Below are 26,710 nucleotides of genomic sequence, written 5' to 3'. Positions count from 1 at the left end.
TCTCTTACGATTCTGAGATACCAGTGCCATCATATTACTACTATCATGAGAACGTCACTGGGGGACTGAACTGAGCTCAATTTCATCATCAGCTGACACATCCCAACCTGGCAAGGGTTGAGGCACATCCATTAAACACCTTGCTAGTGGACCAACCACTTAGCTTACAATTCCCAGTCTACAGAAACTCAAATTCTTTGGTGTTTTTGTTAACCTGAGGCTCAAGATCTCAGATGGATCCAGTTATGCAATCAGTCTTTCAACAGCATTTAATAAGTACTTACTAAATGCCAGGCACTGTGTTAAGCATTGGGGATACAAAAACCTGCCCTCAAGTTCACATGGGAGAGGCCACATGGAAATCATTAGATACATACAAGATAAACACAGAGAAGATAGAAGGCAATCTCAGAGGAGAAGACATTAGCAATTGAAAGGGTGAACAAAAGCCTCTAAAAAGGAGGAGGGTTTTATTAAAAATAAAACAAAAACACTAAAGAGCAAACCTCTTGATCTAAGTAAAGAATAATTTGCATGGGCTAGATATATTCTAACATGGATTTAAAAAATAATCACAACCGATAGCTCTTCCAGGTCCTCTGCCAGGGATGATGCTACCCAAATGTGCAAGCCTTTTCTACACAAGCCAGAAAAGGTAGGATTTGAGCTGAGTCTTGAAGTAAGCCATAGAAACTAAGGGAATCAGCAAAGATACTAATTGAGACAATTGAGAGCAAAGCTGCAAGTGACAAAATAAATTCTCACAAATCAGTAACATTTCTACATAATAAGAACAAAACACAAGAAGCAAAAATTGAAAGGGAAAGCCCATTCTAAGGAATTACAAAATGCAAAAAAAAAAATCTGGGGACTAACTTCCCAAAGTATACAAAAGACTTGTATGGATTCAATTACAAAGCATTCCTTAAAGAAATAAAGACCAACCTAAATATTTGGAGGAATATTCAATGCTCGTGGCTAGGTTGTGTCAATGTAATAAAAATAACAATACTAAAAAAATTAATTTACACTTTTAATACAATACCAATCAACTTACCAAAATGATATTTAATAGAGTTTGATAAAATAACAAAATTCATTTGGAAAAACAAAACATCTAGAATATTCAGGGAAATAATGAAAGGAAATAAGGACAAAGAAGGAAGAGTACTTCCAGACTTCAGATTATATTATAGCACAACAGTCATCAAAACCATCTGGTATAAGCTAAAGAATAGCGAGATAGATCAATGGAACAGGCTAGACAAGGAAGATTCAGAAACAACAGAATTCAATATCCCAGTTTTTTGATAAAGTAGAAAACATTAGTTACCTAAACTCCTTATTTAGTTAAAAAAAAAACTGCTGGGAAAACTGGAAACCAGTCTGGCAGAAATTAGACTTCGACCAAGTACACTACACACCAAAATATATTCTAAATGGACAGATGGTCTTAATATTAAAGATCATACTGTTAAAAAATTGGAACAGAAACAGATCACATACTTTTCTAAGCTACTGTTAAGAAATGCATTCTTAACCAAACAAGAGCCAAAGACAATCGCAAAAGACAAAATGGACAATTTTCTTTACTTCAAAGTGAAAATCTTCTGCATAGACAACATTAGTTCATCTAGGGTAAGAAGAAAGTGGTTGAATGGGGAAAAAATCTTTGTATCAAATTTCTCTAATAAAGGGAGTTTGGTATGCAAGATACATACACACACACACACACACACACACACACACACACACTCACACGCACACACCCTAATAGCTGTTCTCTAGTAGATAGTCAAAGGATATGGAAAAAAAGCCCAGTTCTCAAAAGTATTCACAACCACATGAAAAAATGCTCCAAATCACTAATAATAAGAGAAACACAAATCAAAACCCTGAGGTTTCACCTCACACCCTGCAAACTGGCAAAAATAACAGAAAAGAGCAATAATCAATGTTGGAAGGGTTGTAGAAAGACAGGCATACTAATACAGTGTTGGTGGAGCTGTGAAGTGTTACAACCATTTTGGAATTATGTAAAAAAAAAAAGTGACTAAAATGTCCATACCCTTTGAACCAGAGATATACCCCATGGAAACCACAATAAGAAAAAGATCCTCTCTGCTCCCAATTATGTATAGCAGGACTTTTTGTGATAGTTAAGAATCAGAAACAAAGTAGATGCCCACCATTTAGGGATTGGCTAAAATAATTGTGGTATATAAATATAATGGAATACTCCTCTGCTGTAAGAAATCGTGTTTAATGAATACAGAGAAGCATGGAAAGTTCTATATGAATTGATGAAGAGTGAAGTAAGCGCAGCCATATGTATACATAGTAACTACAACATTGATACATTTTAATGTATCAATCAGTTACACTTACTTTTTTTCTTCTCTTAAAAAACCTATCATATGGGATGGCTCTCAGGGGAAGGGAAGGGATAAACAGGATACTAGTGGCATAAGAAATAGAAAATATTAATAAAAGCTTATTTTTAAAAACAACGCAATGGAGATATAGATGGTAGATGTGAAATAGCATTTAACCAGTGTGAAACTTTATAGAAGAGAAGTAAAAAGACGTTATGAAGAAAGTTAATAGAAAGAAAACAATATTTATAAAGTACTATAAGATTTGTGAAGTGCTTTACGTGTATGCATACATGATATATAATGCTTTACATAATACATTCTATATGTAGATATGTACATATATGTGTGTGTAGATAGATATACAATTTGATCCTCATAACAACTCTGTAAAGTAGATGTTATTATTATTCCCATTTTACTGATAAGGAAACTGAGGCTGAGAGAGGTTAAATGATTCTCCCTGGGCTATACAACTCCTAAGTATTCGGAGGAGGATTTAAACTTAGGCCTGTCTGACTCTGCACTCTATCCACTATGATACCTAGCTACTTAAAGAAGATGGAAAGGTCACATGGCAATAGCAAGGGAAGTAAGGTATATAATATGAGTTCTCCATTGGCATCCTCTTGATGTCAGGAGACATTAAGGAAGGCCTCTAGCACGTTGCAGAGAATTCTTTCCTGTGCTGAATTTATGGGAGGACATGAACAAGAGTCAGTCATATATTAGCGACTATCTGCATGGTTGGAATATCTTGATTGATACAATCTCTGAGCCATTTGAGAGATTTCTGACATGAAAATTAATAATCAGATTCACCTTCAAATCCCAAACGCAATTATAAGACACTTAATATGTGTGTGTATATGTATGGGTATGTACATGTACATATATGTGCATATGTGTATATACACACACACACATACTGCTGTTTCCTGCAACATTTATGCAGTATGTGTGCCAATTTGTGAGAAACTGCATAATAGCAACAGCCCAAAACGGTTGGCCATTCTTAAACTTAGAGAAAAAGCATTGTGCAGCATTAATTACCCAGCAAAGAAGTGTAACATCGCAGCTATCCACCAAGTGGCACTCTCCTTTAGCGACTAGCTAGAAGGGAAATCCCATTCTAAATAATTACAAAAGGCATAAAATAAATGGGGACTAACCCCCAAAGTACACAAAAGGCTGGTAGAGATGCTATTTCCTTTGTTCTGTTCTTATTATATAGAAATGTGACTGATTTTGGAGGATTTATGTAATATGGAATATGTATGTATGGTGGTGGCCCCCAAAAAGCAGAATTATTTCCATTTTCCATCAGAGGGCACTGTTTGAAAATGCTTGAACTACTTCCCCTTGCCAGTACCATATAGCCCCAAGTGACTGCTGCATTATATTTTGAATTTAAATTAAAGGGAGAAGGAAGGAAGGAAGGAAGGGAGGAAGGAGGGAGGGTGCGGAGGAAGGAAGGTAGGGAGGGAGGAAGGGTGATGCAAGCCTGCCATTACTGGGCTGAGGCTCTTGGCTTGCTTGAGCTTGGGAGTTCTCAACGAGCCCCTGGGAATGGGGCTGGCCCCAGGCTGGCCATGGAGGGGCAAAGCTTCTGAGCCTGAGTGGTCCCTGCACTTCCAGTGTGGGTGACATAAGTAGATCCAATCTCTCTCCCCACCAGAAAGAAATGTTAAGTGCTTTTATATGAATTCCTCTTCTTTCGACCAGCTCCAGAATCTCCTCCCATCAAGATCTTTCGGAAATAGCGCACAACCATCCATTTCTGCAGCTTGGCTAAAAAGGTAGAAAAAATCAGGATACCATAGAGGGAAGGCTCCCTCCGTCACCCTAGAGCGGCCGGAAGTGCTCCTACACGGGGGAACGCTCACGCAGGGGCTTCCGGTTACTCGCTCGGATCTTTCCGGACAGCTCGCCCCGGGCCTCGGCGATGAAATCTACCGGAAGAGGGGAGGAGGAGGGGAAGTCTGTAGATGGTGGAGCTGAGGTTGGGGATTCTGGAGGGAACACCCCCTCACCAAACTTCCCCCGCTAATTACGGTGCCTGGCTAGGAACGCGGCGCTGGGAGGCCCGAGGGGGTCTGGTTGCCCGGCGGTAGTCTGTGTCAGTGCGCTGCCTGGGCGCCCCTGCGCATGCTCCGCTGGGAAAAGGCTCGGCAGAATGGGCTGAGCCCGAAGCGGGCCGCTAAGTCTTCACTCCTGCCCCGTGGGTGATGCCGAGCACCTTTGTATACTCGTGGCTGAGAGTTCATGTTCCCGAGATCAGTCTCCAGCCCTTCTCCCTATTTAACTTTTGGGGAAACTGAGGCCCTGCAGGCCGATCCGGGGGTGAAGCTTTCTCGCGGCAGTGAGGTGGGCGGAGGCCCGGGCTTGGGACCTTGCCTTCCACGCTCACCTTCTCCTACCTGTGTGTACCGAGGAGTGCCCCGCCCCACGCCCTCGGATAATTACGTCACCCGCCTCCGGCGAGGATCAAACAGAGCTGTATTAAGGCCCTTTCTAACCGCAGAGCCCGACCTCAGCGTGTGGTACTCACTAGGAAGACCGGAACTGCCCACCTCACAGGGCGGTCGGGAGGCATGAGCTGTCAGTATTGCCCTTGTTAACAACGGGGGAGTGTCTCTGTGCTCGGTCGTTCCCCGACTCACTCGCCATCACCGTCACCGGCACCGCCACCACCCTCACCCTCCTCAAACAAAAACAAACCCGTCAGTCATACATCCAGGTAGAGAAGAGACAGGATGCCACTGGTTGGCCTAACCTGCAAGTGCCGAGCAGCCCACAACACCAAGATAGAGTGCACAAGTTGACTCTTTATTAAGGAACTTTACGATCTGTCCAACCAAGAATTACCCCAGGTGAGTTTATGCCCAGAAGAGAATTTCTCCGTATTCTATGTCCACATGTAAACTGAGTAGTCTCCCTAGGGACGGTGAGCCTAGAAGTGGAGGGGTGGACTTGGCTCTCCCTGAGGGTGACGTCTTTGTTTTGTTTTCTGCTGGTGTCATTTTGATAGATGAAAGAAAAAGGGCGCTAGCAATAGGCCTTCAGCCTACATAGGGACATGTTCTATGACTACTTAATCTTTAATTATTTAAAGACGCCCCAGCCCCTCCCTACCAAAAGCAGTCCAAGGCAGTCTGGTTCCTAGTCCTTTGTCCCTGGCCTTCAGATCAATATGGGAGTGCTGAAAGAATACAAAGTACTCTGACCTTCCCACTTTCTTTTTTGCCTTCCCCTTCCCCAAGCTTGTTTCTACTTTTACTATGAACAGTAACAAGAAGAAAGGTCTAGAAATTTAAGTATGCAAATGTACAAAAAAGTAACTGCGCTAGGCTGACAGAGGTGGCAATCAGAGAAACACAGAGAAAAGGGACCGGGCAAGGAGAACCCCTGCTAAGAGATTTGGACTCCAGAAGTTACCTATTTTCTTCCCACAGGTTTCCAATGACTGGACTGGATCTGATTTTCTAAATAGAACAGGGAACAAAGCCATGGAATCCTGAAAAGAGGGATTTGCACAGGAGTTTCCATTCAGTTGATGCTCTGAGAGTCTGCATCATGTTCCCTTTGGGTATTCCTACCCCTCATCCTGTGCCACATACTCTGCCTCCTTAGAGATTCCTCAGCTCTGGTGACCTTTAACTTCACATCTCACCTACAACGAGTCTTCATTTGCTACAGCCAGATAACTGAAGCTCAATATGTCTGCCTTTTATTCCTTCAGCAAATAATGATTGAATGAATACTTTGTTAGATCCTGTTGTAAGCATATAGTAAAATATATCAAATTAATTAATGGGTTAATTATAGATATAATCTCATTTGAGCCTCACATAATCTGAGGTAGGTTTTATTATTCCCATTTTACATACGAGGTAACTGAGACTGAAAACACTTAAGTAACTTGTCCAGGGTCACACAGCTAAGTGTCAGGAATAGAACTTGAACCCTGGTCTTACTAAACTCCAAATACAACATTCTAGCAACGATGTCACCCAAAATCACTGCCATGAAGGAGATTAACAAAACAGTAAAATATTAAATCCTTAAAAAGAAATTTGGGCAATAAATACTGTGCTGCAGAGGAAGGAGAGTTCACTTCAGCCAGAGTGGGAAGGCCTTTGTGGAAGAACTGAAACTTAACAGTCAATGGGTTACGATGAAAAGAACCCTGGATGATGAGTCAGAGAAACTCAGTTTGAGTCTGACCTTTCCTGTTTACTACTAGTGTCATGATGGGTGAATCAGTTAACCCTTCTCTTCTTCCTATTCCTCACCTATAACAGGAGGGAATTGGACTAGATGACCTCTGAAGTCTAGTTAAAGTCATGAGTTGGGCCTAGAAAGATGAATAGGGTGAAGAGAGGAGAGAATTCTGAACAGAAAGAACAATTAGCAAAGTGTATTGTGGAATATTAGCACTTTAAAGAACCTTAGCAATCTAGTCCAACCATCTCATTTTACTGGGAAGGAAATACAGGTCTAGATAAAGCAACATGTCTAGCAAGTAGCAAAGTCAGGACAGAATTCCAGTTTCCTGTCTCTAACTTAAACCTCTTTTGAAGACAGAAGAAGGAACAAGCTGGGTGTATTCCAAGTTAGTGCACAGACCACTGTCTGAAGCAGAGGATTAATATTAGGCAATCGTGGAAGAAAGCTGACTGGATTATGAAGAACTAGTTATTTTTCATACATAGGGGGAGGGAGAAGAGAACAAGGATTAAGTACCTACTATGTGCCAGACACTCTGCTTAGCACTTTTCAAATATAATCTCATTACATACTATATGTACATATAAATATGTGTATATACATGTATATGTATGTATGTGTGTATATGTGTATTGTGTGTATATGTGTGTGTAGTTCTGTTTACTTCCCAATGGGCCCAAGGAAGGAATAGGTCCAGATTGTTTTGTCTCTTTCTCCAGGAGCTAAAGACAAGAAAGAAGAGGAAATTCCAATGGGAGAAGGACTTCCAGAAAAGGGATCTGACCGGATATTCTATAGAGCCCACCCTGGGAACAAGAATTCTTACATGTTGCCTTCAGCTGGGTTGGCCAAAGTCTGCTCCCAAAGTCCTGAGGCTGAGGAACCTCCAGGGGTTCCCTTAGATCAGACTGATGGAGTTATTTTGGAGAAGAGATGGAACCAACTACTTCTTGGGAAAAACAGTTGAAACGTTTCTTCCTCAGCCCCTTTCCACAAGCATTCATTCCTCAAGGAACTTCCTATCACTGTGCTGACTGCGGCAAAAGTTTTTGTCTGAAGTCCAATCTTCTGACCCACCAACAAACCCACACTGGAAAGAGACTATATCAGTGTCCTCAGTGTGGGGACAGCTTTGGGCACTATACCTGTCTCTCTACCCATCAGAAAGATCACAGTGGAGAAAGGTCCCACACCTGCCCAGAGTGTGGAGAATGCTTCAGTGATGCCACCAATCTCAACACTCACCTTAGGGTTCATACAGGGGAGAAGCCCTACCAGTGCCCTGTGTGTGGGAAAAGCTTTAGCCAGAGCTCTGGTCTGATCCGGCACCAGAGAACCCACACTGGTGAAAAACCTAATAAATGTCCTGAGGGTGGCAAAGGGTTCCAGCAGAGCTCAGAAAGAAGCCTGGTGGGAAGCCTTACACCTGTGGGAACTGTGGTCAGAACTTTGCTAGGCCCTCTAATCTGGTCCATCACCAGTACACCCATGCTTTTGAGCGGGTTTTCTGTTGTTTAGAATGTGGAAAGAGCTTCCAGCACAGCACCAGCCTGAGTCACCACCGGAAAACTCATACTAGGGAAAAACCACATAGATGTCCTGAATGTGGGGACAGTTTCAGTCAGAGTTCCAACCTCCTGACCCATCAAAGGAGTCATACATTACAGAAATCATACAAATGTCCAGAAGGAGTTTCAACTGGGCTTCTAACCTCCAGCACCAACAGACCCACAGTCCAGACAGACCCTATAAATGCCCATACTGTGAGAAAGCCTTTAGCTGAAGCTCCAATCTCATCATCCATCAGGGCACCCACACGGGGGAGAAATCATATAAATGCCTACAGTGTGGGAAAGGCTTTGATCTGGTTCCAACTTGATTCAGCATCATGAAACCCACAAGGGAGGAAAATCTTAAAAAGACCTAGGAAGAAATGGGCAGCAGAAGGGAACAGGGAGGGGAGGGTTGAGTGAAATGTTTGAGCTGCCAAAGAAAAATCTATATTGTGTTTAAATGAACCAGCAATGAAAGTGGGAGAACCATTGCTGAAGGAAGGAAGATGGCCCTGAGATCTTGGGAGAACCCAAATCATTAGCTTACAGGAACTTTAAGAAGTTTTGGGCAAAAGGTATAAAATGATACCCTATTTCCATATTCTTTTCTCTCCTCTATTTTATTTCCATTCTCTTATCTAGAAGACCTTATTCGACAGTTTCCTTTGTGTGAAAATGAAATTAGAGGACAAACAGTAGTGCTGCCACTTTGCCTGTATGAGCAGAAGGAGGATGGGAGGCATAGAGTACTGTAGGGAGCCGTAGGGACTGGGTGGCTATGGAACTGCTTCCTTAAGAACAAAAAGCCTTGCTCAAGGAGGCTGGATTACAGCCTAGTTATCTGATACATCATGAGCTTGAGATGGGGGATGGCAGTATAGACCCTTTAACTTCCAAAAGAGGTAGCTTTATGAACTGACCACAGTTTGACCTGGGGGAAGCTGCTTCTGAAAAGAGGCAAAATGGCTATTCTCAATCTTCCTACAGAGGAAAGCATCACCCAGTCCTTACCAGCGAGCTAAGGTGTGAACTGAACTCAAGAACTCCCACCTGTTCTTAGGGCATTTACCCTGCACCTGAGACAACCAGTCTGATTCTAACTCCAGGCTCTAGTAGGCCCTACTTCTTGTACGGCCTTCTCTAAAAAAGCAAAATCTTTCCTGATGACCTAGTATCAAAATCCAAAAATGTCAGAGTATTGTAATAGCAGTTTAGTGCTAAAAGATCAGGAAAAGAAAAGAAAATAACAAATATCTGAACAAACTATTAAATGTGGTGGAGTCAGACAGGAAGAGATATTGTGGGGCTTCAGGAACAGACTAGTAAAGGAGTCAGGAAGCAGGCTCTGTAGCCAGCTCTGTGCAAAGATAGTTAGATATGTTTTATCCACCCTGCTGCCACAGTTTCCCTCCAGTGCCTTCTCTCCTCTTTTCTTTAGGTCTTCCATTTAGTCCCCTCCCACTCCTCACCTCTTCCCTCCTACTCTTCCAAAATGCTTACAAAAAATGGGGCAGCTAAGTGGCACAGTGAATACAGCACCAGTCCTGGAGTCAGGAGGATCTGAGTTCAAATCCAGCCTCAGACACTTGACACTTACTAGCTGTATGACCTTGGGCAAGTCACTTACCCCTGATTGCCTTACCTCCCCACTCCTCCAAAAAAAGAAAAAAATCCAATGATTACAAGATATGAGGGGATAGTGGTCACCATTTCTGGGTGGATGTTTAGGGAACTATCCAAGTGGAAATGGGCTGGAAGGAGGAGGAGATGGAGTCAAGAGATAGGATCAGGCAGAGAGACCAAAAACCAATCCTTCAGATTACGAAAAGTGAAAGCTCTTCAACATGTCAAAACTAGAATTACAGAGCAATGAAAAGTTGGCTTCCACAACAGAGAGGGAGAACAGGGACTGTTGTTAAAGGCCCAAAATGGGATGCTAGGTTTGGCAAGGAGAGGACCAAAATACCCACCAGGAAGGCCTGATCCTGTCTGTTTCCAGACTGCTCCATCTTCCTGGATCAGACCAAGTTCTAGGCTTGCCTAGCCCCAAGGGACAATGCTCTGTGGGAAAAAACAGATTTTTTTAAAAAATGATTTACTGACCTAGATTAGAAATCACAGTATGTTGTACTCAGGTATGGAAGCAGAACCACACATGGGTACTCTAGCTTCTGACCCTGCCAAAAATGCTCTCAAGCATACATTATATAATGGCATAGAAAGTGCCTTTTTCCTTCTACCAAGTTGGAAGGGTCTTAAGAGGTCTGGTCTCACTTATTTCTCTCAGGAGACTACGATTGTTCTAAGATCAACCACCCTAAAAATACAACTCAGCTCCAGAATAGGTCTTGGGATGTTGGTTTCCTTAAAATCATTCAGAACCTCTAAGCTGGGCCCAGAAGTGATCCAGAGACTCACTAAAGCATTATCCTTTCTGAATAAGTACAATTCCTATAAAGTAGATTGGGCTATTGGTTCCAGTTAATAGGACAAGTAGTATAATTCTCCACATACTTTATAGCCACTGGAACAGGTAAGGAATGAGACTTAAATGAACCAGCCTATAAACTTGTAGCTGGTGGTAGCTAACTGGGGATATTTTAAGACAGTCCTTTTCTTACATTACTGGCTCTTGGGACTAAAACTACTTACATTCCCATTAGAACATGAACTTTGGGATATAAAACTGGAAGCTTTATGCAATTTATCAAATGTTAAGTGCCTACTATGTGCATAACACTGAGGAAAGGGGAAGGTGCAATCCCTCACTTCTCAGGGAACTTACAGTTTTGAAAACTAGATTGTAGATTGTGCTTCTGTGAGATAACTGTGAGCTGCTGCTCCTCAAATGCATCTCTATCCTGATCCCACCACAGAGCTGTCTTGCTGTTTCCTAGACAACTCAACTAACCACGAGGTAGCCAGCAGGAAAACAGACCAGAAGCTTAAGGCTCTGGGCTTAATTCAGAACTTAAGCAGAGATCATCCTGAATTATCTTAGATTTTTGCATCACCTTTCCTCATATCTGTAGCATAACTTTAAATGTTATAATGGATCCAAGGGAAAAAAGTCCCCTTTTGTTTAAAAGTCTATGAAGTGCTTAAAATGTGCAGTGTATTGAGGAAGATACATGGGATTAAGTATACCAAGTACTTTTTTCAACTAGTACTTTATAATATAGGAGAGTAGATTTGACATATGTATGTATGTATATATATGTATATGCATACACTTAGACATACATACATAGGAACACAATGCATTAGAGTAAAAAGTACTCTGAAACCAGAGGAGAGAACAAATCCGTTCTAGCTGGGAGAGATCAGGTGAGGCTTTATGGAGGATCTGGCCTTGAAGAATGGGTCAGAAGTTAACAGACAGACGGGGGGGAAGAGCGTTCCAGGTATAAAGTACTATGTGAAGAAAGAAAAGGCTTCAAGAGAGGAAGTCAGGGAAAAACAAGTGCTCGGCTTTGGGTGGAGCGCACAGTGTGATGAGGAATGACATGAGATGACTGGAGAGTCAGAGGGAAGTACGGATGAATGCCGTGTTTGGTCTTTTTCATTATGCACTGGGCAGGCACTGAAGATTTGGAGCATGTGTGTGGGAGAGGGAGGACACTGTAGGTGGCAATTACAATACTTCAGGTCAGTGGGAAGGCTAAATAAGGAGAGGGCAGATGGAAGCGACATCCCAGTGGATAACGGCGACACTGTCACCACAGTCAGGGCACACAAACCTTTTCACTTTTATGATCTTCCTGTGGATGTGCAGATCATAGAAGTTAAACCAAGGAGAAAACAAAAATGTGTACAGGTGACTACATAATGTGTAGCAGCTCCCTGTTCTACCAGTGCTCAAGTGGTAATTACACTTATGCCTAGGCAAGTAAGAGAAATTTTATAAAAAGGGTGGGCAGGAAAGAAGAGATGAGAACAATAAAGATGACAGTGAAGTGTCAAACTGGTAGAATCTGAAGAGACAGAAGAACCTTCAAAGATTTTCATCCACTTGAACCCACACCCACACCACTTCTCAAAAAAAAAGTGCCTATATCAAATGTCACATAGAAACACGTCAACGTTTTTCAGATAAATAAAAAGTTAGATTTCTTCTTTAGCTACCTCCTAATATTTAGATAATATGCAAATTAGAAAAAAACCACTCTAAGTTCAGAAGGTCATGCAATAATACTGAATTCAGTTCCTGTCCATCTTCCAGCAGGTCCCACACCTTCCCTTAAGCCCTTTAACACCCTGGTCCTAAGGCTCAGCTCTGTTCCCCTGAAAAAAACACCTTAATGATGTAATCCAACATTACATTCTTCACCCCCTACCAGTTTATGACAGAGTGGCCAGGCTAATTCCATGATGTATTTGGGGAGACACTGTCCCTAAGTCTTCCCAGCATTAGAGTAATCTAAGTCTTTCTGTCACATCCTAGTATTCAGGATATTCAAATTTTTGAAGAGGACACCTACATCTTGGCGTTGATATCATGGATTTAATGAGGGTGCTGATAGTGTATTCTTAAAACAAGTACAATTTAAACGGGATCACAGAGTCCACAGAGTTGGAAGGAACCTTATGAATTAATCTAGCCCACTCATTTTACAGATAGGGAAACTGAAGCCCAGAAAAAGGATGTGGCTTACCCATATTAATGATGCTAAGTGATAAAAAATCTTTTTTGGAAAGAATCTACACCACTATAATCAGTCAAATGTTGCCAATTTTTTGAGGCAGACCCAAACCCCCATTTCATAAACACCCTAAATCTGTATGATACGGATTCTTGAAGAGGAGAGGGAGACAATGAGATAGCACCTAGTACATGGTAAGTGGTAAACAAATATTAGAAGCAGCAAGAAAGAAAAAATATGGAAAATAAACTATAAGACAATGGGAAAAGCATATGGGGCCAACCAAACCATACCACATCTCATTGATGACCCTAACTGATTATTTATTCCATTTATCATTATTGAAAGGAGACAGCAAATCTCTGAAAACACAAACAAGAGAAGACTATGGAGAGAGTAAGCAGATTGCGTCTAGGTTGTTGTCTGTAGGTGAGAAGGAAACCTAATTTGTCTAGACCTAATTTGTTATCTTTTCCCCCCAACCTTCTACCTCTCCAAACTTTCCTATTACTCTCATGGGCACCATCATCCTCCCAGTCACCCAGGGTTGCAATCCCTCATCCACCGTAGGCCATCTGTCCTCAAGGTCAGTTGATTTTATTTTTGTATTATCTCTCCCATATGTTCCAGCACCCTAGTTCAGTCCCTCATCACCTCATGCCTGGACAACTGCGATAGCCTGCTGGTTGGTCTGCCTGCTACAAATGTCTCTCCACTCTACTGCATCTTCCACTCAGCTGTCAAAGTGCCTGTGTCACTACCACACTCAATAAATTCCAGTGGCTCCCTATCACCACCAGGATCAAGTATAAAATCTGCCAGCAATCAAAACCTTTCCTAACTTGCTTCCCCTACCTTTCAAGTCTTCTCACACTCACCACTCCATCTCTCAGCTCTGGGCATTTTTACTGTCTGTCTTCTTTGAATGGGGTGTTCTCCCTCCTCATTTCTGCCTCCTGGCTTCCCTGCCTTCCTTCAGGTGCCAGTTGGAATCCCATACTCTACAAAAAAAACCTTTCCTAATACCTCTTAATGCCAGTGCTTTCCCTCTGGTGTTGCTGTTCAGTCATTTTCAGTCTTCAGTCACAAGACTTCATAACCTCATGGGGTTTTCTTGACAAAGACACTGGACTTGCCATTTCCTTCTCCAGCCCATTTTACAGATGAGAACACTGAGGCAAACAGGATGACTTACTCAGGGTCACACAGATGCTAAGTGTCTTAAGCCTAATTTGAACCAGGAAGGTGTGTCTTCCTGACTCCAAGCATTTCCAATGTAACTTAGATGTAGCCTGATTGTAGCACCTACAACCTGTCAGGCACTGTGCTAAATGCTGGGAATATAATAAAAAGTCAGTCCCTGCCTTCACTGTGCTTACAGTCTAAAAGGGGAAACAACATAATAAAAAAAAGGAGGCAGGAAAGTGGAGGGAGGGATGGGGCACCTTATTTGGTGGAGTTGAAACCAGGGCAGCAAATGCAAGGTGAAATGGACATTCAGTTCACTAGGCAATCAGAGATGTGAGAATGGAGGTCAGGAGAAATATTAAGGCAGGATAAATACATTTAAGATCATCTGAATTAAAAGTATAATCTAGTCCATGGGAGCTGACCTGATCACCAAGCAAAATAGCATAACTGGAGAAGAGGGACCCAGGATAGAGCCTTGAGAACATCCATAGTTATATACATCCAGCAAAAGCAACTAAAGAGTGGTCACACAGGAGAACAAGGAGAGAATAGGGTCATAAAAACCCAGCAAAGAGAATATCAAGAAGTTTTTGATGGTGCTAAAGGCTGCAGAGAGGTCAAGAAGGTTAGGACTGAGAAAAGGTCATTATATTTGGCAATTAAGAGATCACTGGTAACTGGAGACAGTAGCTTCATTTGAATAATGAGGAATGGATTCTGTTGATCCCAAATACTTCACATAAACTTTCTCACTTGTGTAGATTCTCAAATAGTTGCAAAATATTTTTTTTACTCTTTTTAAAGTTTTTTGCACAGTTATACAGTCCCATCTGGCATTTCCCCAAGCCTTTTTTCCTTATGTGGAGAATTATTCCATCTTATCGTTTGATTAATGTTTACAGGAGCCCTGGTTAGGGCTGTTTTTTCTATCATGTCTTTTAGACCCATCTCCATTGGCTTCACCTTATTCAAGGGGAGCCTCTCCCTTGGTCCAGAGAAAAAGACCCTTTTGTGGTTTTTCATCTGCAATTCCCATTATTCTCATTTTAAACTTGAGGAAAAAACACAACAGGAAACAACCTCCAGGAGAAAGCAGGAAAAACAACTCTCCAGGAGAAACAAAAAGGTAGCCAGACTAAGGAGAGGATGAACAGGAGACTGATTGTATGCCAGAGACCAATTCATCCTGAGGACAAATGAAACACTATTTATTCACTACAGTATTTCATGTCTTCTGGAAATGAAGGAAACAGCAGAAAACAGTCACCATCTCATTGGAAGTTGGAGCTTAAGAAGCACAATTTTTCTAGCCCTTCCTCACTTCTGGGCTACCATCAGGGTAAACCAAATTCAAAGTCTTTCATGATTTAAGAAATCACAAGAGGGAATTATATGTCTTGGATACTGTAAACTCACATGTCAAATAGGGACACTGATCTACACTTACTGAAACAAAAAAGATGCCTCCTATAATTTTTCTAAAATAAATTTTATAGCTAAGTCATGGGGTGGAAGACTGGAAAGAGAAAATACCATAAGTCCAAATGAGACCTGCTGAGTCAAAGCAGAAAATCAAGGCTTACTCCCTCTTTTAACCTCCCACAGATGAATTCTCATCTTATCTTGCCCCACACCAGCTTTCTCAGTCTCTTCCTGCCTAACTCCAAACCTTGCCACATATGCACCCCCACCCCGCCTCCATACAAGAACCTTCCTAGCTCCCCTTCACACGGTATCTGCCCCCATTAGAAACTAACCTCCCTGAGGAAAAGGACTGCTTTGCTTGCCTTTATTTGTAGTCTCAGCGCTTAGTACATGCCTAGTACATAGTAAGAGCTTGAAAAATGCTTTATCTTCTTAAGCCCCTCCACTTCTGCTCTTTTTTTTTTTGAATTCCCCTTACAACTTCCTTATCTTTAACCCAGGATATACACTCCTAGGGAATCCACATCTACATTTGTAACTAGTTCCTGACAAATATTTGATGACTTAGTGAAGGTCAGGGGACAATTGGTACCAAGAACTACAGGCTTCCCTGCATTTTCAGCATAAACACAACACAGGCTAAATCTACCTGCTGGTAGGAGAAGCCACAAAGGAAGGCTGTGTACATAGGGAGCCTTTCATTCCCAAACTTCCTAGCAGCCACCTTGCTCTCCAGTTGATCTTTATTTTATTCCTGTCCTGGGGAAAACAGCCATCTAGCTCCCTGGGCTCTTTGTAACTCAATTTAGGATACCTACGTAGGTTTAGCCACGGGAGTTCCTATAAAGAGGAAGTCACAAAGGAGAAAACTGTTTCTGGACTATCCCTTATGAGGCTCATGTATTCCAACATGGGCTGGAGATTAACAACAAAATCACAGAGTTGTGACAGACTTCAGGTCTTCTATCTGGTCCAATACATACCCGACCAAGAAGGCCCACCACAGTGTCACTGACAATTGGGCAACCAGCCATAGCTTAGAGACCTGCAGTGAATCTACCAGCCCCAAGGCAGTCCATTCAATGTGTGCACAGTTCTCATTGTTGGGATTTTTTCCCTAAAAGCCATCAAGTCTAAATTTGCTTCTCTTCCACTTCAATCTTTTGCTCCCAGTTCTGCCATCTGAGACCAAGCAAAAAAGTTTAATCCGTGTTCCCACATGACAGCCCTTTAGGCACTCAAAGATAGCATAGATTCTTCGAAGAACTTAAGTGTCACTTTGGTCCTTATGTGTACTAGAAATGTTTGTCGAAATGAACAGTCACCTTTATGTCTTCTCCAAGCTCTACTGCTCCTCATGTGGCATGGTCTCTAGTCTTAGCATTCTGATAACCCTCTTCTGATTGAGTTCCAGCTGGTCTAGGCACTTTCTAAAACATGGCCCTCAGAACTGAACTCTATCTTCAATGTATTGTTGTTCAGTGATGTCTGACTCTGTGACTGCATTGGGGGTTTTCTTGGAAAAGATATGGGAGTGGTTTGCCATTTCCTTCTCCAGCTCATTTTATGAATGAGAAAACTGAGGCAAAGAGGGCTAAGTGACCTGCCTAGGGTCACATAGCGAGTAAGTGTCTGAGTTCACATTTGAACTCGGCTCTTCCTGACTCCAGGCCTAGTGCTCTATCCACTATGCCACCTACCTACCTCTAAATGTAACCCAACATATGGAACTGTGCACTGATCCAACCACTCTGGAGAGCAACTTGGAACTATGCCCAAAGGGCTATAAAAATATGCATACCCTTTGACCCAGCAATACGTCTTCTAGGGTTGTATCCCAGATCAGAAGAATGGGAAAAGGACCCACGTGTACAAAAATATTTATAGCAGCCTTCTTTGTGGTGGCCAAGAACTGGAAATTGAGGGGATGCCCATCAACTGGAGAATGGCTGAACAAGTTGTGGTATATGAATGTAATGGAATACTATTGTGCTATAAGAAATGACGAACAGGAAGACTTCAGAGATACCTGGATAGACTTACATGAACTAATACTGAGTGAACAGAACCAGGAGAACACTATACACAGTAACAGATGTGTTCATCCTTCGTTGCCGAAGAAGACCATGCCATCAGAGAAATGATGACGTGACTTGTACTTGACTTTGTTTTGAGTGAGGGAGGGCTGTGCAGGTCACCAGCCTCACTTCTCCTCCAGACCCATCTGAATCCAGTGACAAGATATTCATCAGGATGACTGGAGATGACCCAGGATGAGGTAATTGATGTTAAGTGACTTGCCCAAGGTCACACAACTAGTGAGTATCAAGTGTTTGAGGTGAGATTTGAACTCAGATCCTCCTGACTCCTGCACTGTTGCTCCATCCACTGTTCCACCTAGTTGCCCTAGTAACAGTCACAGTATTCGAAGACTGTTTCTGATAGACTTATCCCTTCACAGCAATGCACAGCAATGCAAGGACCTAAAACATTTTCAAAGGACTCATGATGCAAAATGCCATCCACATCCAAAGAACTATAGTGTAGGAATGCCACATAAAGCAGACTTTTTTCTCTTTTGTTATGTTTGGTTTTGTTTAGTTTTATTCATGCTTTCTCCCATTCATTTTAATTCTTCTATGCAACATGACTAATGTGAAAATGTGTTTAGTAACAATGTACATGTAGAGCCCATATAAGATTGCATGCCATCTTGGGGAAGGAGAGAGAAGGGAAGGGGAGAAAATTTAAAACTTATGGAAGTGATTGCTGAAAATTGAAAGCAAATAAATAAATTTGGAGAAAAAAAATAAATGTAATCCAATACAAAGGGACTGTCACCCCCCACATCTGTCATGTCTCTTGACTCAATGAGCTTGCATTCATTAAAGTCTCCAAATTTTTTTTCAGTGGAACTATTATCTAGTCACAGCTCAAGCCCTGTACCTGTTAATTTCTGAAACCATATTTACATCTGTAGCTATTAAATTTTACCTCATTAGATATCTCATTAGTCCATTACTCTTATCTGTCTAGATCCTCTTGGATCTTGCTTCTCTTCTCCAGTCTTTAAAAAATAAATCTAAATTTAAGCCCTTCCAAAAGAACATTTTCATATGAACAGGAAAGAAGGATCCTATATGAAACCTTGAATCTCCATTTCATACTGCTTTTTACTTTCAAAACCCTCCTGCTTGTCTATCCTTCCTTCTGGTTCCTTTTTCCTGTGCATTAAGAAAAATACTTTAGTGGTCTTTTTTTTCCCACATCTACTAGTGTCCTAACTATCCCTTCCAGCTTTAGCTCCATGTCATGTGACAAAGATGTCTCATAGTAACTAATCCACTAATAACATCATATAACTGTCATTTTTTCATCTTGTATGAAAGGCTAACAAGAGATGATTGTTTTGCTGAAACTGAAATAGATCTTTCTTTTCCAGGCCTTCAGCTGCCGAAGTTCCTGAGGTGGATGACATCTTCACAAGCTGCTTCTCTGAATTATGGCTTTAGGTAGGATCTATGCTGGAATCAGGGCCAGCAGTCTGAAGGGTGCTGCTTTTGCCAGGGCTCTTTACTTAGCAGCAGCAGGTGGCATGGGCAGTGGCTGGCATGGCAGGCTCCTTCCCTCAATGGTGGCTACAAGGACCATGCTAGAAGTAGGATCCTTAACTGCTGATGAGGTGGACCTGGGGTTCTTGGGCTCAGGATCCTGGCCTGTCTCTACTAGTCTGTAAAGATGCTGCTGAGTGTGATTTAACCAACCTCACACATACCAGTTCCTATTTCTCTTTCAAGGTAACTTATTGATTCAGTTAGGGTGATTGGCCTACCCTAGCAGTGAGAGCTGGGCAGGTGGTGATAGTGGTCATGGTGGGGATAGCAGGCCCACTTTTCTAGTTAGGTCAGACTGAATTTTCTCCATTTCAACTTTATATTATGGAGGGGTACAGTGCAGTGAAGATGTAGAAGAAAATAGGAAATAGAATCAGAAGACCTGGGTTTCAACCATCACTTAGCTCTGACATTGGGCAACTTGCTTCATTTTTATGAACCCCAACTTTCTCATCAGTAAGTACCTGCTTAACTCTCTAGGACCTTAGTTTGCTCATTTGTAAGTGGGGACATTGAGCTAGATGGCATCTGAGGTCCCTTTTAGCTCTAAATCTACACTCCTAAAATGGGGATGACTCTTCTTACTCTACCAACTTTATAAGAGGATCAAAAGTAATAAATAATACCATTGGATATAAAGCTTTATCATGTTTCCTCCCTAGCCCTATCTGTGACAGGAGGGCAGGCTGGGAGTGTACTTCATGGGTATCTCAGTTGACAGGCTACAGCAGTGATAGCTGCCAGGCTTTGCTGGCATCGGAACCTAGTGCCTCAGGGCAACCTTGAGGAATGCCCTGCTTGACCCAATCCAGTAGCCAAGGTACTGTCTTTTTCAGCACAGGAGTGACTTTAGAAGTGACTATACTTTGTAGCAATTACTTTAAAATTTGAGACCATTCTCCCTAAGGACTGAAATGGTAGAAGTGAGAGAATATATGGGCCAGGATGGAGTGGGGTAGGAGAATATTTGTACTCTGGTTCTTGTGATTTTAATTCTGTAACCAATTAATAAATATCCACCTTCTCTCCATCTCACACACTGAGGGAAAAACAAAAGAAAAATTCTTACAACAAATATATATATTTAAGCAAAATAAAATACCATATCAAAAAAAGTTTCTATTTATAACACGAGTCATCACTTCTCTTTTAGGAGGTGGACTGTTGTAACTTTTCAGTAAATATCCTTTTGTAAAAGTTAAGTGATGTTAATTAAACCGAGAGTGGGGGCTAGTCATTGGTACTGACACACTTCACTCCCCTCTCCATGTAGCAAAACTACAGGGAGCCCTTATTCCTAACTTCTACTAGCAGGGGCAAATCGGGTCTCCAAAAGGTGGCTATATCTCCCTCTCAGGGTTCGAGGGGTACCTCTGAGGGGCTGGGTAAGGGAAGTGTTTCTAATTTGGTTACTACCAAACATTCACCCCATCAAGTTCACTTCTAAATACAGCATATAAATTAGACAAGCTTCTCTCTTGCTCCAGAACAAAGCATCTGAACTACTGTGTTGATCTACTGTTGTGAGTCCAAAAACAAGTTACTCCTTAAGAGTTTCACTCAACAAACTCTGGGCAGGGACAGAAGACGAGCCAGCATCATGCTCCTGGCCATGTGTCTGCCTGGGTAGGAGCAGGAGGAGAGGCAGCTGGCTTACTTCTCACTCCTCAGTCAGAGATTTACAGTATCACCACCTTGGCCTCATAATGTCTTTTTATTCGCACTCCATTCTGATTCAGTAACCAACCAAGAAACCTTTTCTTCAAAGCAGTAAGGAGAGAGGCAACAGTTGTGGGGTATCTGCTACATGCTCTGAAATGTCATCTTGAGCCTCTAGAAATAGACCCACCAAATGTCTATGGAGGTTTCCTACCCACGCTTCCAGGACTGGGCCCTCACCACCACCAACAGTCCACATCTGGGAAACTTGATTCAATCCCAGTGACTCTCTGATGTTACACTACACTGACAATTAACATTGGCCACATGATTTACTGAATCAGAGAATAAAGACATTTCTTATTTCTTCTGTCCTACTAGACTATAACCCTTTGAGGAAAGGACTGTGCTTTACTCTCTACCTAACTCTCATAGTGCCAAAGAAGAACTTTGCATCATAAAGGATTAATAAATATTTGTTACATTCAAAGGCTGTGCTCAGAAACCTATGTCCAAGAATATTCAGCTCAAATGGTTTCTTTTGTTTTTCCTATCTCTATCTCCTTAAATTTCTCTCATGATTCTTTCCTCCACAACTCTCTAACTGAAGAATTTTTCTTATTTTCTTTTTTTTAACAGGTATATGCAGATTCATTTCCTTTTTTATATATGTTTCTTGTTTGTAATACAACCCACACCATGCTTTAACACTTAAAAGATCACATTGCTTAACATTCATTGTCTTAGTAAATATACGCACTGAGAATACATTTCCAAATACGTATTATAGTTATAACACAACAATTCTGGCCTGTTATGCTTCTAGGTTAACACACAGTTAGAAATATACCCTAACTTCTATTCTGCATAACCTTTTCCCCTGTATAAGTTATTCTAATTGTCATTAAATGCCATCTGATAATTTAAAATCTTAAAATATAAATTCAATGACAAATGCTACTCTTCATGGCTGATGTTGCCTGTGGTTTTAATAGTAGCCAATGCAAAATATCCAGACTGGTATGAATCTGGAACTGAAAACAGTATCAAGTCTTCCCATTGCTCTGGTATCCTTGTCCATAAAACTGAATTCCAAATATTTACTGTTGTACTTACAAACATTATTCCTTTGCATTTTCTACAAAACAACTTTTTATTTGCTGCTGTCTTTCTTCATGTCCAATTTGAGAAATAATCTAACACATCACTGCAGGATTCAATGACATCCCAAAGCATAACTTCTAGCTTTCTGCTGTATTTATCAGTTTTTTTTCTCAGAACTTTTGCAAATGCTTCCAGTAATTTGAAGTAATGTTTTGGGTACCTCATACACTACTTCCCCATACTGAAAACCACTGCTCTGTTAATATAGCCTTTACAAATCTTATTTTAGAGAGAAGTAAAGAGTTTAATGCTTTATACAGAGTTGCAAAGACCATTAATACCATCCTACCTCCTTTGAACACACTAAATGCTACTACTAATAAGAATGTCTATCTGTAAGATACAAATCTGACGTTTAAGACCTGAAATCAAGTGTTTTTGATACTTAAAGGAATCTTTCTAGATTAACTAAACTGTGGAGACCCTTGCATAATGATTTTCTATAATCTTTCTAAAGAGAGGAATCTATGGGAAACACCATAAGATCAAGGAGGCTTTTGGCACAGTGCAAGAAAGAAGACATGAAATTTTTGTATGGATTTCAAATCAATGTCTTAAATAATGTTACTAACAATTATAATCTAACATTTTTGCACTCTAACATTATCTTAAAGTTGCATCTATTTAGGTTTATTTTACAATTTAACAAAAAAAAAATTTATGTCCAATTTAGTAATTTTTGGTTAATTTTTTCCAACTCTTTTCCCTGCTAGTTACTCTCTGCTCCCAGCCTAAGAGATGATACACGTCTTTCCTAACACTGCTTAAGAGAAAACAAAATTCCTATTTCTAAAAACATTTTAAATAGTAGCAGACTATAAAAAGTTTTAGACTTGGCTCAATTCTTACTGAGTCAGGAGAGAAACTCCTATAAAATGAAAGATCTGTGACTTGGGTGATGTTTGGCTAATAACAAATTATTTTGGAGGAAAGGATAGATGGCCTTCAAAAACTCTGGAGGGATCTCATCACTCTGAATCTTCTTGAGTTGTTGAGGTTGGAATGATGACTGAAGCCCCACACTCCTAGCTCTGGTAGGATTTCTCTCCGGTGTGCACATGCTGGTGGTTAAGCAGACCAGAGCTTCTGCTAATGCTTTTTCTACACTCAAGGCAAGGACAGGGTAGCTCACCTGTATGTACTGGCTGGTATGTCCACAAAACTGAGTGCTCCCGTAAGCCATTCCCACAAATGTCATAGCTGTAGGGTTTCTTCTCCCCATTGTGGTTCCTCTGGTATCAAGCCAGATAGTAATGGAAACTAAAGTGCTTGGCACACACACAGCACCACAGCAATAGGATCACTCTGCTGTGTGGGAGGACACATATGACCTCTTGTCTGTATGGGTCCTCTTATGTATGTTCAGTACCTTGTGATCTGCCAATGTTTTCCCACATTCATCACAGGCATGTGGCTTGTCTTGGTGTCTAACACGCTGGGCCTTCTAACCAAAGCTCTCATTACACACAGGGCAAGGATAGGGCTTTTCCTCTGTGTGGCTTCTCTGGTAGATGAGGTTAGCGCTCTGACCTTTCCCACACTCAAGACCCTTGCACGATTTCTCCTTTGTATGGGTCCTCTCAAGCTTGCTGAACACTGGCTAAACCTTCTACCACACTGACTGCATTGTTAAGGCTTCTCTCCATTACAGGTTCTGTGGTGACAGATGAGCTGTGCACTCTGGCAGAAGCTGATGCCACACACCTCTCAGGAGCAGAGTTTCTCACCTGAATGGATTCTCAGATTATGTGTAAAAGTTGGAGCTCCTCCAGAAGCTCTTCTCAAAGCTGTCACAGGGTCCCCTGTGAGGTCTTTGGTTCTTCCAAAGACCAGTCTTTCTGCTCCCAGTAGGGCAATACACCACCACTTCTCTTTCTCAGCAGTTACAACATTGGTCTTAAGCAGAGGTGGCAAACTATGGCCAGTAGAGTCAAATCTGGCTCACCTTCTATTTTTGTGGGCCAATGAGCTCAGAAGGTTTTTGAATTTGTGTCCACATTCATTCATTTATGTATGGCTGCTTTCAAAGCTTTGCATGCTACAAAGGCAGAACTGAATAGTTGGGATGAAAACCACCACTTCCCACTGCTGCTAAGCCCAATGACAAAGTTAAAATGTGACCAGAGCCTCACATAAGGATTAAGCACAACATTTTAAAAAATGATTACCAGGGCATTCCATTATGTCAAAACAAAAACCTCAGTTTTAAGGTATAGTAAATTAATGCCAGATTATCTTTACAGCAATTAAGGACAACACTGAAAACATTAAGATAAAAAATGGAAACAACGTGGCAGCATTTCATGCCAGTGGAGATACCACAGTTGTCTCCTAACAGAAGAAGAATAGCTGTACTCAATCAAATACACAAACAGGAGGGCTATGCTGAGGAGGGGAAGACAGTCTCTCAAGACATCAGAAAGAGGAAGGCTTGGAAAAAACATGGATGTTACTACTACTGAAAATAAGCAAAAAAAATATGAACTACAAACCCATATGCTGACTTTCCTATCTGTACAAAATCTTTTTAAAGAATAACCTAGTTTTCCCAATCTACACATGCCTCCAGGCCATCTCTGACTAAGGTATGAGAAGGGAACAGACAGGTGGCTTTCACAATGATATTCTATGGTTGACTACATGCTAACAGTCACAACACAGACTGAAAGGGACAGATGAGGCAAGACCTCATTGTATTCATTGTTCATTGACTTTTAAAAAGTATTTGATTGGGAAAGAATAAAACAGGACCAACGACTTTCTACCCAACAGTGTCTCCTCCCGTGCATGTCAGAATCAATGTTTTAAAATCAATATTTTCACTTAAAATTCAGATTCTTTATCGGGTTTAACAATAGATCTCTGTTTCAGGCCAGAATTTAAATGGAAAATCAATTTCCTACACAAGATAAAGGCCAGACTTATTTACACATCGCTCTCTCCAAGCCATCTACAATCCAGCCATGTTAACTTTTGTGCTATTCCTCACCATCCTATCTCCCATCTCCATCCCTTTCAACTGGCTGCTCCCCATACCTGGCATGCTCTTCTGTCCTCACTTCACCTCTTGGAATCCCTCATTTCATTTAACACTTGGCTCAAGGGCCACCATTAGTGTAAGGTTCTTCCCAGTCTTCTAGACACTAGGGTCTGCCCTGCAAGTTACCTTCCGTCTGCTTTCTATGTGCTTTCTATATACCTGTATGTGTGCATCTTGTTTACCTCTTTAAATGTAAGCTCCAGGAGAGCAGAGGTTTTTTTCTTTTCTTCCCTTTCTCCCTATTGCCACTTCCAGACTCTCTTCTTACCATTTCTCGTCTTCTCTTTTGAGGTTCACTTAATCTAAATGCATCACTCAACTGCCAAGATTCTGGTACATGTTGTCTACCAATCCCCAAGACATTTTCCTTCCTTCTTTAATGGTTTAACGGCTGGCTCACAGTCTTTTTATTCACCCCAACTCCTGCCTTAATATTAATATGACATTATATGTCCATATATCCATATATAATAATTGTCATGTTAATAGATATATTAACAGTCCCTTAAAAATTCCAACTCCTCAATACATTCAATTCTTATATTCTTATAAGCTATTCCTCCACTCTACCTCAGCTACACACAGAGATGGTCATATCCTTGATCTTGACATCACCTACAAGTGTTTTGCTTCCATGTTCAACAACTCTGAAATTTCTTTACACGATCATAATTATTTTTATGATTTCCTTTTCCCCCTCTGCCTTAGGGCCCTTCACTCTGTTCTTCATCCTCACCAGGAACTCCAATTTCTCTACACCTCAGTTCTTTCCCAGGCCATCCCCACTGCACAGTCTCCTTCCTTCCCTATCTGAATCCCTTGGTGAACTATTTAGGTCTAATACTATGGTCTTCACTGGAGTCCCCTACACCCTCTCCAAGGCATCAAACATGCCTTGCCTAGCCCCACCCTTAGATTACTCCCATTAACTGCCTTCACATCCCACTGAAACTGAACAAGAGAAAAATCATGAAAATATGCTGAGTCTACTACAAATGTACATTACATAATATCAACTGGGCCCTCAAATACAGTAAGACAATCCTTTTATACTCCCAAATCAATTCACTATCCCACTCACCACAGTGGCTTTCCCAAACTTTTGCATCCCTCCTTAGGCCCCCATAGAATACTTCACTGGAAAAAAAAGACCCATTTGCTGAGAAGGCCCTCTTCTCCCCTCTTCATCTCACATCCTTCAGGTGTCTTCTGATACCACTCCATGCAAAGAGGGGCTCCTTCTCCTTGACAAAAGCTACACTTCTGCACCTTTGATCCCATTCTATTCTGCCTTCTCTAAAATCCCTACCCTCTCACTAATCTTCAAACTCTATCCAGTGGCTGTTCCACTGCTGCCTACAAACGTACATATTTCCCACACACTTCCTTACTTTAAACTCTTCCTGCTGTCAGACTGCATCTCTTCTCCCTTTCAAGGCTAAACTCTTTGAGAAAGCTATCTACAACTGGTGCCTCCACTCATTTTTGCTGCTGTTCAGTCATGTCTGACTCTTCATGACTCATTTGGGGTTTTCCTGGCAAAGATACTGGAGTGGTTTGCCCTTTTCTTCTCCAGTTCATTTTACAGATGAGGAAACTGAGGCAAAGAGGCGTAAGTGATCTGTCCAGGGTCACATAATTAGTGTCCAAGGCCAGATTTGAACTCAGGAAGATGAGTCTTCATGACTCCAGGCCCAACACTCTATCCATTGTGCCATCTAACAGCCCACTTTTACTCTCTTCTAAATGCTTTGCAGTCTGGCTCCCAATCTCATGACTCAACTGACATTGCTCTTTTCCACGTTACCAATGACTT

General features: G+C 41.4%; 1 protein-coding gene and 1 pseudogene across 2 annotated transcripts in view; one reads left to right on the top strand and one right to left on the bottom strand.

Moving 5' to 3' along the window:
* Positions 1-26,710, bottom strand: part of ZNF205 (zinc finger protein 205) — a 65,194-nt gene that overhangs the window by 26,747 nt on the left and 11,737 nt on the right. For both annotated transcript variants that reach the window (XM_072634810.1, XM_072634828.1), the window contains exon 3: positions 10,129-10,219. The gene's annotated coding sequence lies outside the window, so the exon portion shown is untranslated. The remainder of the gene's footprint in view (positions 1-10,128; positions 10,220-26,710) is intronic.
* Positions 1,767-8,759, top strand: LOC140520734 (uncharacterized; annotated as a pseudogene).

The sequence above is a fragment of the Notamacropus eugenii genome, chromosome 1, assembly GCF_028372415.1.
Source record: "Notamacropus eugenii isolate mMacEug1 chromosome 1, mMacEug1.pri_v2, whole genome shotgun sequence".
In the NCBI taxonomy this organism is placed as follows: Eukaryota; Metazoa; Chordata; class Mammalia; order Diprotodontia; family Macropodidae; genus Notamacropus; species Notamacropus eugenii.
Note: the sequence above shows the minus strand (reverse complement) of the source record. Positions and strands in the feature narration are given on the sequence as shown.